At 42.6% G+C, this 13,937-nt stretch overlaps 1 long non-coding RNA gene across 1 annotated transcript; it reads left to right on the top strand.

Moving 5' to 3' along the window:
- Positions 1-1,815: 1,815 nt before the first annotated feature.
- On the top strand, positions 1,816-4,695 carry LOC115279620. The gene is made up of 2 exons (XR_003903537.1): positions 1,816-2,030; positions 4,442-4,695. It is a non-coding gene; the product is annotated as an uncharacterized LOC115279620 (long non-coding RNA).
- The last annotated feature ends 9,242 nt before the right edge of the window (positions 4,696-13,937 follow it).

The following is a 13,937-nucleotide window of genomic DNA, read 5'->3' as shown; positions in this document are numbered from 1 at the left end:
TTTAAAAAAATGGAGCTCAAGTAGCTGGAAATCTGAGGGATGCATCAGCATTTAGCCATGGCCACCCTGACCTGGGACTCCTGCAGTGGCTTCTGGATGTGCTTCCTCCCTCTCTCCCCCTCCCCGTGCAGTTTCATTCTTACTCAGTCACCCTTCACGTGCTGACTCCAGATAGGTCCAGATATTATCCTCAGAGCTTCGAGTCTGGCACTCAAGAGATTCTCTACTTCTCCCAACTATTCAACAGAAGCATACATCGTAAATACCAATGGGCTGATTTGGGTCAGGTGTCCATCCCAAATCATTGTACAGGAGGAGGGCTGAACTGGGGTAAGTAAGGTGCTTCACTCCCCCAAATCAGAGTAGTTATTGAACACAGGAGTGACGTCTAGACTGGCAAAAACAATAGGTGTCAACCACCCTAGTCTTGCCTGGTCCCAGGCTCCATGATACCTCTTCCCCACACCTGCAGCCATTTGACCTATTTTTGCAAGCTCAACTGACCACAGTCCTAACTTTGAGCGTAGAGGATTTAAGACAGCAACACTCTATCAACCTGAAATTCTGCCTCAAGTCACTCTTGCTGGTCTTCCAGCTCTTACCCCACTTTATATCCCAGGATCCTGTTCTTGTTACCTAGCTAGGCCTCCTCATCTTGGTCATCTTGCCTTGGAGACCTCCATTCACTCAAGACATGAAATGACCCTCCCTTGCTTTTGCTAATGTTGTCCCAGAGACTGACTTGAAACCCTGGTCCCTTATTGGACCAGGTGTGGACAGACTTCCATGATGTCAACATGGATGTCAGTATATTACGCATTCCTGAACCCTCTGCTATTGTGTTCTACTTGCCTCTTCTTCCATGTCTTGTTATTTCCTGCTGAGGCCTCAAAGCCTATTCCCAATCCAGACTACCCCCTGACCTCCAATGGCTAAGGTCTGATTGCTGGGCATAACATTCTTCACTTATTCACAGCTATGCCTGATTTAAAACAAATGAACGAACAAAAAATCCTGGCTATAGGGCATATTTTTATATTCACCACCAGCAGCCAACTCCCTTTTCTACAATCTCCCAGTTTTCCTCTTGGGAACCTACCCTGTGTCAATCCTTGGCTTGTTTGCCCTCAGATGCACTCCTTGCTTTTCCCTTGATCTAGTCCATATTTCAGGAGAGCTGAATTTCCCAGGCCCCAGGGTCTGCTGGTTTCCAAGTGGATTAAGCTAATGAGAGGCAATGACAGGAGACTGTAGTATAGGGAGAAAGGAGGAAGGTAGGGGATTGCCTGCCTCTCTGCCCTGGGTGATGTCACCAGCAGTGGGGCGATCTTCTCCATGGCTTCATTTCCTGCCGGACAGGCTCTGCTGTGGCTCCTGCTTTCCCCAAGTGGGCTTGCCACAGAGCCCGGAACGTTCCTTCTTCCTCTCTCTGTTTCTCTGGCCACGCTGCAGAAGCTACATCCTGCTATTAATCTCAGGAACACTTGGCCATCCCCACTTGGCTGTGCCACTCTGCTGTCACACGTGTAACCCATCTCCTGCATTAAATTACCTCTGCTTTAAATATTGAAAATGGTTTCAACTTTGCTAGCTGGGCCCCTGCGGATCTCCAAGCCACGCCCTCACCCATTGTCAGGCCATTTGCTCGGCGTTAACTCCACCCCCAGCTGCAGAGGTGGACATGTGACTTAGACTGGCCAATCAGAACATCTCATCCTCGTGGCCACGGTGATTGGTTCAAGAATTTGCATAGATTACATCACATCCAGTCATAAATACCATCAGGACTTATGCTGGAACTATCAGGAAAGAGATTCTCCTTGTTCTTGTCGGCTAGCATGCAAGCCCAGAGGTACAATCAGGCATGTCGCCACTTCATGGAGAAAGCCCCGCCTGAGAAAGAAGCCAATATGGATGATATCAGTGTTGAGAGACAGAGGGAGGAAAACCGTGTCTTGATAATATCTGGAGTCTGATATCTTGAGCCCCTGGAGTATGAAGACAAAAGAAACTGCCTTATGGAGGAGGGGGTAAAGGAAGCTATATTTGTATCAATTTACATGTATCTATCTATCTATCTATCTATCTATCTACCTACTTAGCCACCTATGTTAGTTTGCTTGTTTAAGTAGCTGAAAAGACCCATCAAGGCTAGATCCAAGGGTTCAAATAATATTATCGGGGCAAGTTCTTTTTCTTGGCTCCCCACCACCACCTTTTCTTTGGCACTGATCAGCTTGGCTTAATTATGTGCCCAACTCTAACCCACTGTGACTAAGGGGTTAAACGTCATTGCCCTGTCCTGGCCATGGGTCTACCCCTGGGAGCATGGGAGAGGAAGGGGTCAGCCCCATCCAAACCACATGGAAAGAGTTTGGGGGCAAGTGGTTCCCTGGGAGCATTTCCGATGCTGTAACTTTCACATAAGCAGGAAGCAGCAACCATCTCTGACCCAAGTCCAGTGCTTTCCTTTTGTGGCCAGGACAATTTAAGAAGCTAGGCCACACAGCCCCAAACTGCTTTCCTGTGTCCAGTGTCACGGCAGCCGAAGGCCTCCTTAGCCTCCTTCCATGACCGTTTGCCTGATAGCCTCCATGATCTTCAAACAACACCTAGAATCTCCCCAAACGTTCCCAGTTCATGGTGTCCTTGAAATCTCAGTAATTTATCCCATTGGCTTCTGGCCCAAAGAAATACATAACACTTCCATTTATGTAGTAGTTAGACCCCATCAACTAAAGAAATATTTATATTCTAATGACTTAGTAGCCAGTTGAAAAAATAATGCAACAAATAGTTTGTATTTCATTCCTTAATACCTAAAGCTACTTATTCATGGAAGGCAGGTTCCCATCCATTGGACACTGCACAGTTTCTCAAACTTTGGAATCGGATTAGATACCACTGCCCTTATTTTCTATTCCACATAATATTCCCAAACGTCTTGCCTTTGATCACAGTAACTGTCCAAAAAAGCACACCGTAAAAACCTTCACCATGATATGACATCATAGAAAGAAATGTAGCACCCTTTAATACAGACTACCTCAAGGTAGTAGTTTATAGATGCCAACAATCATTGATTTCCTTCGAAAATGTTAAAGATCCCATAGGGCCACCATGAGTTAGCTGCGGTGATCTGATGCTACACTTTGACAATGTGGGAACGGGAACAACAGCCTTAGATAAAGTCCCCTGGCCTGCCCCCAGAGGAGACGCAGTCTCCTTTGGCAGCAGAAGAGAGCCATGGAGTATGAGGGTACCGCTAGCAAGATTGGCCAGATTTGGGGCAACCTCATGCCTCTCCTCTCCCATCAGAGCAGAGAAGATGTCCTCTCTGAGACTCTAGCTTTTCAAAGAAAAATAGCACTGCCATCCCCAATTCTAAGGAAGCAGGGTGACCCCTTTTGGCATCCTCCTAAAGACATTAGGACCGGATGTCACTGCCTCCAAAGACCACTTGTGACACTATTTGCTGCATCTCAGATGTTTGCTTCTCCTTGATGTAATTTGCTGTTTCATTTTGCATCTCTGGCTTATAATCTCATATGAACAAAGTGCTTACATTATAAATGCCTTCAGAAACTGAAGCAAAAGTCTGTTTAAAAATTATGTTTTTCCCTCAAAATGAAAATTGATGCTGTTTATTCTCCCTTCACTATGTCTGTTGACCCAGAAGCAGAGAGACCTGTGCTCTACACACGCCCCTGTCATCCCCTCACTGTGTGATCCTGGTACATACACAGATGCAGATCTCATTTTGTTCTCATTTGTTAAAAAATAAAGTGGGGGACAGGGTGCCAGACTTTGAGATTTTACCAACCAGTAAATTGTTTTAATCTTTAAAAAAAATTTTAATGTTTACTTATTTTTGAGAGAGAGAGAGAGAACCTTTGCAATCAGGGGAAGGGCAGAGATGGAGACACAGAATCCGAAGCAGGCCCAAGGCCCTGAGCTGTCAGCACAATGTGGGGCTTGAATTCATGAGCCGTGAGATCATGACCTGAGCTGAAGTTGACGCTTAACTGTCTGAGCCACCCAGGTGCCCCTTTATTTATTTTTGAGAGAGAGAGAGAGAGAGAGCAAGCATGGGAGAGACAGAGAGAGTGGGAAAATCCCAAGCAGGCTCCACACTGTCAGTGAGGAGCCTGATGTGGGGTTTGAACTCACGAACTATGAGATCATGACATAAGCTGCAATCAGGAGTCAGGAGTCAGACACTTAACAAGCTGGGCCACCCAGGCACCACCCCCCAGGGATTAATTTCGTTAAACACAACCAAGACCAGCTGCTGTCTACCATTATCATAATTTTATTACATAAAGGCCATTTACTACCAAAAAAGAGAGAGAAAGTATCCCAATAATCTCCATTCTGAAAGAGTTGTTTCTTTTGTTTTATTAGAAGAACTCATTTTTGTCCTTTTTCCATTTTGCTTCAGACTGGTGAAAACGTCATCAAAGCTCAGCACAAGGTACAAAGAAGCATTTACATACCTGCAGCACTCTCTCTGTTTCCTGATTTTGCAGATATTTGCAGCAATGACTTAACCTTCCTGAGCCTCACTACCTCCATCTGACAAAGGGGCACAGGAGAACCTGCTTTCTTTACTTCCCGGTGTTGTTAAGAATGTGAACTGAAAAAGTCGAAGCAATCATGCTTTAAACATAAAATAAAATGACTATATCTCCTGCACCATCTTTGGGAAACCTTCATGTTCCATCCAGTATTAAGACTGCAATTATAGACCTCCAACTTTCCCTCTAACTCTCCAGCCTTGGCTGGTTTAATTTAGACCTAAACATTAGTTTAACAAAGTGCTTTCATGTTTATTGTACTGGATTAGCAAATTATAAACTATCATATGAGGCTTTCAAGAACACCCAGACAAATGGCCTGCACACAGGGAAACGCCATATAGCCACCATATGGGTTTCATTTATTAAAGCTTTGGACCCCAAGTGTGGGGAGAGCCAACCTCTTTTACAGAGGGACTCCTGAGAATTGGTTGCTAGGAAGCTACAAAAGCTAGTGTTTTTAATGAGATTTAAAGTATCATAAATTATATATTATTTTTTTGCACTTAGGACATTCATAGCTCTTTGGTTTGTTTTGTATTTCGTTTTGCATTGGTGACATATAATCCCTTTACATAGAAAATGCCTTGCATAAGAATTCCCTCAGAAATCAGAGCGAAATTACATTTCAAAATTATTTTTTTCTCCCTAAACTAAAAGTGCCCATTTCTTTGTCTCCTTCTGCATGTCCAAGGCAGGCAATTGCTAAGAATTTATTTTCTCCAGTTTGAAAAAAAAAATTAATCCCAGCCTTTACCAATAATAATTGCTCAAGTGAATACTGTGAGTTGAGTCTGGAGCTGCTGTTAATAAGAATTCTCATAATTCCATTTTCTGATGAGAGTTAATGTGTGTTCTGTGGGTTTAATTCCACAGATAATTACGAAGGCAGTATTTAAAAAGCCTGTTTAGTTGGTTCTCTTCCTCAACTGCTTCAGTGTTCAACATTAAATAAAGAGGCAGCCATTCCACAAAAGAAATTAAAAACTATTTGGTTTAACTGCCCATCTTTAAGGAGGCGAGGCATTATGCAGATCGGCTCCCAGAATTGGCTGGAGGAGACCCGCTCCATCCAATCTGCATAATAAAAGGCAGACCCTGGCCGGTCGCAAAGGGCCAGGGGGGTATTTCTGCTGACAGTGGCCACTGATAAGACAAATTAAGACAGTGGTTTTCGATTAAGAAATTGTTTTGATCAGGGATGCATTGTGAAATGAGATTTTTAAGATCTCTGGAAAACAATGGTCCCTGAGAAGCTCATGTTTTCTTTTTCACTTCCCAGTGGTAAGTTTTCTTCTCCATCATAAGCTTGCCACTGGAGACTCTAGAGCAATCAGGAACATCTCATCTCCATCTCTGTGATTTAATTTAACAGCCTCGATTTTTCACCTGTAACACACAATCAAGGACTCTAACAAGGTGCAATTAATCCATTCCAGGGAAAGTTTTAGGACATTTATAAGTTGACACATGGGGAAATCTGTGAGCACCAGTGTAGGGCAGACATCAAGTGGACCCAGGACTGTGGGGTCTAGGCCTTCTCCAAGCGTTGAAGGTCATCTTTGTCTCGTCTGCACACTAGCCGACTTGCACACTGCTCCAGATCGCCTTCTCAGGTAGCAGGGGATCTGACGGAGGGAGCTCTCTGTGCTTCAGGCTTCTGATCTCCCCCTTTTGATTGGCTGATGTCTGGATTCAGTTTACCCCTCACTTGGCTCGCAGCTGACCAAACAGAAGCCTGGACTTCGCTTAGCACCCAGGTCCCATGTTCCTACTCTTCCACTCTGTACCAGAATGCCTTTTTTCCAGATGCCTGTTGCTTCAATGTGCTGCATTCAAGTGCAACTGTTCATAAACCTGTCAACTTAGAAACTATGTCCTTTAGATGTAATTTCGCGCAAACTGTGAAAGAGCGGAAGGAGGACATGGAAGACTGGAACAAGTGGAAAAGGGGAAAAAAATAAGAACTTGGTAGATTGAAAGGCCACTGGAAATAGAAGGAAAAGAAAAGTCTGAAAATATATACATACATCAGAATGATTATAGTGGCTATACATGAGTGAGTTTTGACGGTTGATTTGTATTTTCTGGTTTTCTTTTTGACTGCTTGCCTTTTCTATATTGTCTACAGTAGTCATTCATTATAATTACAAATACTTTAAAGATTTTTCTAAAGCATGTACTAATTTCCAGTGTGAATATGGCTGAGTGAAAGCCATCCAGGTCTTGCCAGGCTGAGACCTCAGACAAATGTCACTCTCTCTTGGATTTCAGTTTCCTAATTTTTCAGTGAAGAAGTTGATTCTGAGGTCTCTTCCAGGGCTCACAAGTTGAGTCATCTATGAAATATCTGTTTCACCCTAAGGATAAAATAAGAATAAGGAAGCATAAGGATAAGGAATCCAAATAAATCCTGTTCCTACAACTCAGCAGTACTAAGCCTAGAGATCTTCCAAAATGTTTTTGTGTAAGAATTATCTGGAAAGAAACATACCACAAAGGGAAAGAAATGGCTGGGAACCTCTGATCTATTTTAACGCCTTAGATAAGGAATAAGTGGCTGAAGGGGGCCACACTGGAATGACACAGAGCTAGGATTAGAACTCTGGTGCCTTAGATCTGTGCGGAACTCCTACCAAATGGTGCGCTCCCTTCAATTTGCGATGTTTCCCTATTTGACCCTTCAGTAGGGTGACCATTCATTACAATTCACCCGGAATCGTTTGGGTTCATGGCTCTGGTCCCAGTGTAATTATTAATAGCATCTCTTTTGCTCTCAAAAACGTCTTAAATTATAACTTTTATGATCATGTCACACCCCTTAGCCCAGTCTTTGCCCCTCACTCAGCCTGATATTTCACCTGTGACACAGCTGGAGCCGGGCTTCCTCCCCGCCATCTGTCTTCGTCACAGAGAGGACTGACCCTAATATCTCCAAGTCCATATTCATTCATGGGTCAGCTTATGGTCTGGCTGACAAAAGCGATCCCAGGAGACAGAAGCTGGTGTTTAGCTTCCCACCTCAGGAAACAAACTTCAACAAATCATGAAACACTGTGCAAAGAAAAGCCAGCCGTGCTGAAAAGGAGCGCACCATGCCTTCATGTGTGACAGCCTCTCTCTTCCTGAAAGGAAGGATATTGTATATGAAATGGCACATATCCCCATAGGCAGCCTTCCCCAACCAGCCTCTTTTATTCTTTTTTCTGACAATTATTATGTCAGCCTCCCTGTTAGTTCTTGAGAAGACACAGAGATTACCAAGGCATGGTCTGCGTTCCCTAGAAGTTCATGGTCGAGTTGAAGGGCAGAGGCTAGGAACGTAGGTTTTACGTATCAGTGACTCACTTTATCCTTTTTAATCTCCTCTGGACAGTGTGCAATACAGGAGGCATTCAAAAAGATTTGTTGCATGCATGCATGCACGAATGAATTAATGCATTAATTAATATCGCTGTGTTCTCTGGTCGCAGTGTGGACCGTGTTGCTATTTCTCATCTCCTAAGAGAGACAGCCATATCATGATAGCGTGGCAGACTCAGAGAGGCAGTAACCTATTGCAGGCGAGAGATGGTAATCTGCAGCAGAGTTCCTGGACTTGAAGCTGGGCTCTGCCTCGGGTTAGTTACGCAATCTGGGACAGTTTGCTTTATTCTCTGCGCCTCCATGGCGTGTTCTAAAAATGAAGATGATAACTGTAGCTACTTCATAGGGTTTTTGAGGGGATTGAGCTCATGCACAGTGATGGCACCCATGGACAGTACTGTGCTGGTACATGTATGACAATTAATTCGGGGGGGAACCCTGATTAGTACCATTTGCTGATTTCAGTGGTCTAACTCTCTCTTGCCTATGATATGAAGTCGCTGGCTGCAGAGATGGGGAAAAAATGTGTCCAGTCAGTTCTGAAAAGAAGCACTCCCTTGAATTGTATTTAATGAGATAGTGTATGTGTCAACTTTTACACGGGAGTTTGTTCTACTAATTCCTTCTCTGGTTTTGGTCCCCATTGTGTTTAACCATTGGTAAAGACATGGAATCAACATTCTAAATAATTTGACCTATGCCGACAAGCCAGCCACACTCCCCAAGTCTGGCCAAGCACCGGAGAGTAAGGAGGTCCCTTCACAACAGTGTCTGCTGTACACAAAGTTTTCTAGAATGACACCAAGATTATAACAGACATTATGTTAAAGGACTTACTATTTTCTAAGAGCTGGATCGAGTGTTTTAAATATATCACTCTGTGTTACCCTCGCAACTTTGGGAGATTGGGAGCATAACCCCCAATTTACAGATAAACTGAGGTTCAGAAGCGTAAATAACATGCTCTTCTTCCACCACTACTAAGTGACAATACTAGGATCCGCCCTGGTCTGTGTGATCCTAAAGCTCATCCCTCAGCCAGTAGGCTTCACGGCCATGACTCCTTTTAAGTTCTAATACCCTTTTAATTTGACTATTGGTGCAAGAAGGCAACACATCATAGAGACTGTAGAGCCAGACGGAGTTTAAAAACTACTCTTTGTCAGCCGTGTGACCTTGGGCAAATTACTTAACTGCTCTGCCTCGGTTTCTTCATCGATAAAATGGGGATAATTACAATATCTACTGTGAAGGGTTGTCACGAGGATTGCACGAGCTAATACGTATGAACTGTAACAATGTCTGGTGCCCAGGAAGTTCATGTGTGTGTGTTTTAATGAAAATAAATAACATTAGTTTAGAAGAGGTGAGAGATTCCCAGAATTCCAAGATAGAAATAGTGTGAAATCAACTCTTAGACAGCAGCCTAGCTGCTGAGAAAAGATCTAGGCAAATAAAACCCAAAAATATTGAGACCAACTACAGACAGACACTAGGTCTGTTGCTGTCCTTGATCACGTAGACTCTGGGCACTGATTTTCCAGTTAAACAGCCTACATGGAAACTGCAATCACAGCTGGTAAAGCCCCGCTTACATTTCTCTAAGCAGGTTTTTCAAAGACGGCTATTAGTGCCCCTCTGAGGGCACAGAATGGAAAGAAAACAGAGGTTTTTATACGGTGATAAACTCATGACTCCAGCACCCTTCTCTCAATTATGGGGAATACCACTCCACTCAGCTAACTAACTCCAAACAAGGCCCTCCAGGCATGGCTCTCCTTCGTGACCCTCCACGTAATAATTAAACGCTCCTGTTGAAAGCCAGAAGCTTTTGAAAAATCTCATAAAGATGTAGACCCGAGTGAGGGTGCCGTATCTGCCAAATGAATGGTTCACCAAAGGTACCCGGAAGGTTTTCATGGAGTTCTTCCTTCCTTTCCAAAAGCACTTAGTTAAAGGCAGTGGCAGCTTTAAGAGGCTGGGTGACCCAAATTTCCCCAAACGACTATTCTTGCATACTTTGACAGCACCATTCAAACCCTTACCCACACATATATTCTTTTAGCGCCCACCCCCAGCACCGTGCTTAACATGTTCTCCAATAAACTCTATGTCTTTTTCCCCCCATTTTTATTTATTTTAGAGTGAGACGGAGTGTGTATGTGCTGGGAGGAGAGGGGCAGAGGGAGAGAGACGGAATCCCAAGCAGGCTCCACACTCAGCCCAGAGCCCAACATGGATCTCTGTCCCACGACCCTGGGATCATGACCTGAGCCCAAATCAAGAGTCAGCACTCAACTGACTGAGCCACTGAGGTGCCCCTAAACTTTATGTCTTTAGAGATTACCTCTTCTATATAGAAACTTGCAGTGGGGTCTGCCAGTTTATAAGATCAGGGGTTAGAGGAACCTGATACACAGAACCACCCAGAAGCAATCAGCAAAATTGGGGATTCTAGAGGATAAATGACCTGGTTTCTTCAGTGAACAAAGGAGGTGGTAAGTATGGAGAATTGTTACAGATTAAAAGAGACTTCAAAGCCCTATCAGCCAAATGTGATGCGCGGCCTTTGTTTTGGATCCTACTTTGAGCAAACCAATTAGAGAGAGTCGTTTTGACACCATCTGAACACTGATTAAATATTTGATGATGTGAAGGAATTTGTGTTAACATTTTTTTAGGTGTGTTAAAGATATTTATGTTTTTAAGCAGTTCTTATACCTTAGAAGTACATATTGGAGCATTTATGGATGAAATAATGGGATATCTGGTATTTGCTCCAAAACACTCCAGGCAGGGGTGAGGGGTGTAGGGTGGGAAAATCAGTACTGATAACACCAAACCAGCTCTATGTTTATAGTTGATGGATGATGAGTACATGATGGCTTATTATACTCATCTCTACCTTATATATGTTTGAAGATTTCCATAATAAACAATTTTTCTGACTTTGTGAATCAGAAACAGAGGAATCTTTTCTGATTTCTCCTCTGCCTCCTCCCCTCTTCCCTGTCCCATTATGCGACTAGGGCTGGCTCTTCTACATACTACGCTGTCCCCTTCTCTCTACAAACAGTGACTGCCTTAATCAAACCCTCTTCTTTCCTGTATATTGCAACTTCCTCCCACTGTCCCCAGTCTCAAACCATCATCCTCTCTCCTACCAGAGTCATCTTTCTAAATGCAGACCTGATTAAGACACTCCGCCTGATTATAAGCCTTCAAAGGCTCACCTGGTAGTGAGTGTACTAGATAGTGTCCAACCATGACCCACAAGGCTCTTCATGATTGATGCCCTGCTTACCACTTGTCATCTTGCCTTCAAATATGGTAGGTTCCAGTGAAACCAGGTCATTCATTTGACAAGAATTTACTGGGCCCCTGTTATGAGATGAGCCCTGTGCCAAGCATGGAGAACACAATGACAAACATAACAGACTCACTGCCTCATGGAACTTACATTCCATGTAGGGAAGACAAGCGACTTGTCAACAAACAAGAGATGGTGATGGACGATGGATGTATTTAGCTATAATCCCCTGGTTATAGGTAAATTATGGCAATAGGCTCTTAATCTTCTATGTCTTTGCATCTTCAGGAATGTTTTTCCACAACTAGTTCCCCTCCTTCTGCTGAATGCCCACCCTTCTATTCACCTTTTATGATTTAGCCTAAGTTTTGCTTTCCTACCTCCTGCATGCTTGGTTTTTTACCATTATATCACCAATATCTTGCATGTTGTCTAGGCCAAAGTCAGTGTTTAATAAATGTTTATCAAAAAAGCAAAATGAACAAATGCATTGGTAGTTGTATTTCTGCATTCCTTAAACTGGTTTTCTTGGGGTTTTTTTTGAGTCATGAGTGTTAAGAGGTTCTATCTGAGCATGAATCTATATCCCAAAGCACTTGAATTTGGTATACTTTGTTAGCCAAATTCATTGAAAGTGGATATGTGCTTAAAGCAAATTTCCCCTTAGTGTTTCCAGTGAATGGTGTTATGTAAACAAGAAGTTTCTGCCATAAAATACAATGAGTTAAGCAAAAGTTAGACTGCATTTTTCTTTTTTTAACTCCAGGCTTTCTCAGAACCATTAATATGCTATGTTCATTATGACCCTCCAGAATGAGACTTTATGAAATTTCCCAAAACATAATTGGCCAACAGACCCTTTTGTTGTAAGGGCATCTCCACAGACTAATACCTTGAAGAGCATCTTTCAGGAAATACTGATTGGCCTGACACCCTGCCGGCAGGTTTGCCTTTACATGTCCATGTGACTTCTCTTACATTTCCTTTTATTTCTTAAGTAATCTCTACAGCCTATGTGGGGTTCCAGCTCACCACCCTGAGAATGAGTCACTACTGACTGAGCTAGCCAGGTGGCCCATGACTTACCTTAAAATAAGGTAATACACAGCGTTCTGCCTCCGTGGCTGTGCCACAGCAGCAAAGTGCAGAAGCTCTCTGTTCCCTTCCTTCCTTGTCTGTTCAACTACGGTATAAACACATGGTGTGACTGACTCAGTACAATGAAAAGCACCTCACACAGATAGAACATAGAGATTTTTTTGTTGTCGTGTATTGTTATCTCGGTGCTCCAGCTTTCTCCCTTTCTGTCTTTATTTCTCAATCTATACAGTAAAGATAGCAATGCCTTCGTAATTGAGACAATGGCATATCAATCAATGCTGGTTAAAACATACAGAAAGGAAAACCTCTACGGACAAAAATCAGTAGCTGCTAAGACTGCTTCTAGAAATGTGAGAAATGAAATAAGAGCAGACAATATGCCATTTGGGAGAAGAGAGTTTCTTTTTAACACAGCGGTTTCCATTGTTTTCAAAAACAGTTGGAATGCAATAAAATACATGTGAATGTGTGATTTTTACACATATATATAAATACCCATCTTCCACTATTGCATGAGAAAACGAAATTGACAAGAGTTTTCTTTCTAGTCTAGGTTTTGGTAGCTTAAATGATGACTAATCTCGGAGATTAAATCCAATCACTGGATTATTGATATTAATTCTTTCTTTGGCTTGACAGCGGTAGGATGGAAATGTCATAGGAAACACACTGAAATTGACTGAGCCCAATTAAGCAGGCAGGACCTGAGCGGACACATGAAAAATACATCAATCACAGCCTCACCATTTTATTTTTAAGTGAGAACAGTTTTGTGGCTGAGAAAGTAAATTTAGAACACTATAGTAATAACAGTATTATTTTACATGATGATTTATGTGACGATTTCAGCTTTTTTCCCATTGTTTTAGACCTGATCTGTCAACAAATAGTAAAAATTTTCTTACGCTCTTTTAAAGCGCCATTTGACCAAGAAATGTCAGGCATGGGGAAGGCTGTATGTCTTCAGGATTTTAACCCTGCTTTTAGTTAAAGCTTTTAGTTAAACAAGGACAAATCTAATCTGGCAATTTGCAAATAGGCTTATTTCTATACCCGTTCATTAATGCACTGATTAGAATCATAATGTAGAGTTGGGGGCATCTTAAAGTCAACTCATTTATGGAACTGCTCACAAATTTAGCACATCATTGTTCAAATAGAAACACTCCATGATTATAGAATGTAGAAAAGAGTCGATTTTGAGCAATCGAGGATGAAAGAGCATTACAAAGTGATCTAGACTGAAATGATAAAACCCCAAATCAGAACTGAAAGATACTCAGTATCAGTAATGGTAGAACAGGCAGATTCCAATAAGACTGGTTCCTATCCAAGTGCAGAAAGCAGGGGGAAGAAGAAAATGGAGGGTTATGAAAAGAAGAAGGAAGTCATCAGACAGAAGGTTGGCTGTGAGCTAATTATTGTTGAAACAAGGTGATTGATAAATGGGATTTACTACTTTTATATTTGTGCAAAACTTTTCATGATAAAAACGTAAAAAATATAGGGGTGCCTGAGTGCCTCAGTCCGTTACGCCTCTGACTCTTGATTTCATTTTAGGGCATGACTTCACAGTTGATGGG

This window comes from Suricata suricatta, chromosome 16 (genome assembly GCF_006229205.1).
Source record: "Suricata suricatta isolate VVHF042 chromosome 16, meerkat_22Aug2017_6uvM2_HiC, whole genome shotgun sequence".
Taxonomy (NCBI): Eukaryota; Metazoa; Chordata; class Mammalia; order Carnivora; family Herpestidae; genus Suricata; species Suricata suricatta.
This window is presented reverse-complemented; position numbering and strand designations above follow the sequence as displayed.